At 38.9% G+C, this 4,230-nt stretch overlaps 1 pseudogene; it reads left to right on the forward strand.

The window, feature by feature from the left end:
• Positions 1-1,080: 1,080 nt before the first annotated feature.
• LOC129081832 (uncharacterized) lies at positions 1,081-1,180 on the forward strand (annotated as a pseudogene).
• Positions 1,181-4,230: the final 3,050 nt, after the last annotated feature.

Genomic DNA, 4,230 nt, shown 5'->3' on the forward strand with positions numbered 1-4,230 from the left:
GAATGGGGAAACTGAGACAAATTATTGAAGAAATGGTTGGAATAGCTGAGTGATCAACTGATAGCTAATATATCACAAGACTGTACCCTCTTTAATGGAAGATGCATAAGAGAAGATGGTTTAAATAAAAAATCAGAGAGATTCAGGCTAATCCAAGACGGAGGTAAAATTGACCAGAAAATGACCCCAAACTTTATTATATGCTCATTATAGTACAACAGCACACTAACTGACACACTGCCAAGCCATCATCATACGAAGGACAAAGTCCATAAAAGGTAGCAAGACATTTGTCTGAGCTCTTCTGAGAAGTCTCCACTTCTTTCTCAGAAATCTAATGAATAATATGTTGAGACTCTCTCCTGGGACCTCTCCTAAAATTCCTGCCTATAGAAAATAGATAAAAGACTTCAAGACAAAGAGCACCAGAACCAACTGTTCTTTGAGAATGCCCATGCCTGTTTTTTCAGGAGTGTACTTTTGCTTCCTTTATACTAAGCTCTAAGGGTTCAAATGAGACAGGCAACCAGGTGAGCAGTGGGTAACAGCAGCTTGTCTTTGGCTTAACACCTAACCCTGACTCCAAGGGCGCTTCTCTTGCATCGCTGTCTTAAATCAGCCATTTTCGACTGATGGGCTGTAGGAATTTTTAGAACATGTAATGCCTGACTATTTAGTCAGGGGCACTGAACTCTTTAATTAAATTGTCAAATAAAAAAAAATGACAACAGCCAAGACAACAATAGCCATTCGGTGTGAATGAATCAAAACTAAGCCTGTTTTTTTGTCAGATCAACAAAAATTATAAGATATTTTGGTGTGACACAGAACTTTAAGGATTACTTTATGTGTATCATGGATGGGAAAAGTTGAAAATTTCTTTCCTAAGCTTTAATAAACACACTTTTACTTTAACTTGGACTCATGTCTTGAATTGTTTTGCATGAATCAAAATCCTGGATATCCTGAGCCATGCCAGGGCAAGACTTGCCTTAGGTTATGGCCAGTCTGTTGACGGAAGGATTAATTTCTGCTCCAACATATTTAAAGAACTCTCAAAATTCAAAAACAAAAGAGTGCTTGCTTCAGCAGCAATACTAAAATTGGACGAATACAAAGAATATTAACATGGTTCCTGCAAGTGAATGACATACAAATTCTATAAACATTCTATATGTTTATGGAATGAAAGTTGTCAAAAGTGGTACAAACTTCCAGTTATAAAATAAATAAGTACTGGGGATGTAATATACAACATGATGACTATAATAAATGTTGTATGACATATTTAAAAGTTGCTAAGAGTGTAGATCCTAAAAGTTCTCATCACAAAGATTTTTTTTCTTTTTTGATATCTATATGAGAATGTAAATGTAATTTATTGTGGTAATCACTTCAAAATATGTATAAGTGAAGTCATTACCTTTAAAATTGTACAGTGCTGTATGTGAATTATATCTCAATAAAACTGGGGTGGGGTAAAAAAGAAAAGTCCAATTACAAAATGGCAAGTTATTTAACTAGGCACTTCATCAAGGAGATAGAAACTTGTTGAAAAAAAAATCATATGAAAAGATTTTTAGAGAACTAAGATGGTGGAGGAGTGGAAATCACACTGACCTTCTCCCAGGACGAACTTGGAATTACAACTAAATTGTCGAGAAATCACCCAGAACAAGCAACAGAACAATAGGGAAAGAAGAGCCTTATAACCTTGGGCAGATAGAATAATCAGCTTTAGCACAACCTAACTGGTAAAGAGTGTGGTACAGATTCAAGAATGCAGGCAGGACACCCAAGATGGGCAGCACAAGAAGGATGTTGAAATGGCCATTTGGATCCCCCTGAGTAAAAGAGGGTCTAAACCATAAGCAGAGATCTCCAGTCTATAGCTCTAGAACCCAAAAAGTACACAGATAACAGCTGAGCTGAGAAAAGCAGCAGGGTTTTTCTTTGACAGAGACAGGCAACTGGAGATGCAAAGAGCCATTTAAAGGGCCAACACATAATTTTTTATTTGCAGCCACTTACCCAGGGCTTCAGCAAAGGTGGGGTCAAAGTGGGATGCAGATGCCTGAGGAGAGACTGTGGAAAGAGTCTTTGGGGAGTGAACTGAGAGAGTAGCTGGAGGGATCCCTGTGCTGACTCATCCCCCATGTTGCAGCAGCCATCTTGCTCAGGCAGATTACTCCCCTAAGCAGCAACACTGTGAGAGGATATAATAGCCACATCCCCAGGAGGGACTTGGCCCCGCCCTGTGGTATCTCGAAGCTGGCCTACTGAAGGCAGAGTGGCAACCACAGATAGTAGATCCCTTGTAAAAGAGGGTGCATATTGGTCAAGAGACACTTGAGGAGAGACTGGAGATGGAGGCTTCGGGGAGAGAACAGAGAGACTGGAAGTTGGAAACCCAGTACTCATTCCTCCCCCATAGAGCAGCAGCCATATTGCTCAGGGAGACCACTCCTGTGAGCAGCAGCAACATGAGAGGATCCAATAACACCACCCCAGGAGGGACCTGCCCCACTCGGTGGTGTCTTTAACCCAGCCTGCTGAATGCAGAGGGACTAAATTAACAGCTGAAGAAGACAGACACAGACAGTAGATTCCTGGAAGTCTCAAACAGACTGCCTAGTGTCAGACAGGGTCAACATCTGACATCATCAGAGGCACATCCACAGACAAAATGAACAGCAGTCTCCTGCCATAGATGTTCAGACCACAAAGTTAGGAAATCAAGACAGATCAATTTAAGAAGCAGAATCAAAAGGGAAGAGCCCCACAAATAATGGGGAGACATAGTAACACCCCCCCAAGTCAAAGGGAAAGGAGGAATCCCCAGAAAGATAACTAAATGAAATACAGACAAGTAAACTACCAGATATTGAGATCAAAACAATGGTTCTGTGGAAACTCAATGAGCTCAGTGAGCTCAGAGAGAATTACCAAAAACTACAGGGAAACTATGAAGAACTTACTGCAAACTATATCAGCATGAAAAGGGACATAGAAACTATCAATAAGAGGCAAGAGAAAATTAAGAATACAATTTCTGAATTGAAGAACACAGTAGAAGGAATCAAAAGCATGCTAGATGAAGCAGAGGATCAAATCATCAAGCTTGAGGACAAGGTAGAAAAAAGCTCCCAGAAAGAGCAAGAACGTGAAAAAAAAATCTCTAAAAGAATGAAGAAGTGTTGAGGGAAATGCAAGACAACCTGAAATGTAATAATAGCCTTATAATAGAGATACCAGAAAGAAAAGAGGATGAGGAATGGATACAGAACATGTTTGAAAATGTAATGATGGAAAACTTCCCTAATTTGAGGAGAGAAAATTCACACAAATCCAGGAAGCACAGAGGGTCCAAATTAAGAGGAACCCAATGAGGCCTACTCCAAGACACATCATCATTAAAATGGCAAATATCAAAGACAAACAGAGACGACTAAAGGCAGCAAGAGAGAAAGAAGCAGTAAGTTATAAGGGAGCCCCTATAAGGCTAACAGCTGACTTCTCATCAGAAACACTACAAGCCAGAAGGGAATGACAAGAATCATTCCAAGTTCTGAAAAACAAAGGCCTGCAACCAAGACTGCTCTACGCAGCAAGGCTCTCAAGTAAAATGGAAGGTGACATAAGGAGGTTTCCTGACAAAAGAACATTAAAAGAATACGTCTCCACCAAACCAGCATTACAAGATATGCTAAATGGACTGCTTTAAGAAGATGGAGAAAAAGAGTCTATGAATACTCAGTTCCTTTCACAGTCACTAATACTTCATACTACCAATATTTTTAATACTTAGTAATCTGACACAATGTATTCTGTTACAATGATATGTTATTTTAATTGTTACTTTATTATTTGTGGTAACTAAACCATTTTTTGTATATTTCTTGTCTAGTTTTATTATTTTTAATAAATAATTAAACCCTGGACAGAGCAACTAGTACCTCATAGTTTGTTTTTGGGAATTCAAAATTGTATAGTCACTTTAAAAACAATGTGGTGGTTTCTTATAAATTTCAACATAAAGTTACTACATATTTTATCAGCAGTGCCAAGGGCAGGATGCCTCAACATATTCTACAATGGCCTATAAATTATTTTGAATTTTCTTTATATTAAATATATTTATTTTTTCAAATACATTTGTCTCTGCCTTCCCCCCACCACTTTCCTTTGCCCCCTCCCCCCCGCTCTGACCTTCAATCCTTCCCTTTTGGT

The sequence above is a fragment of the Pteronotus mesoamericanus genome, unplaced genomic scaffold (assembly GCF_021234165.1).
Source record: "Pteronotus mesoamericanus isolate MK-2021 breed Mesoamerican mustached bat unplaced genomic scaffold, CSHL_Meso_final scaffold_118, whole genome shotgun sequence".
Classification (NCBI taxonomy): Eukaryota; Metazoa; Chordata; class Mammalia; order Chiroptera; family Mormoopidae; genus Pteronotus; species Pteronotus mesoamericanus.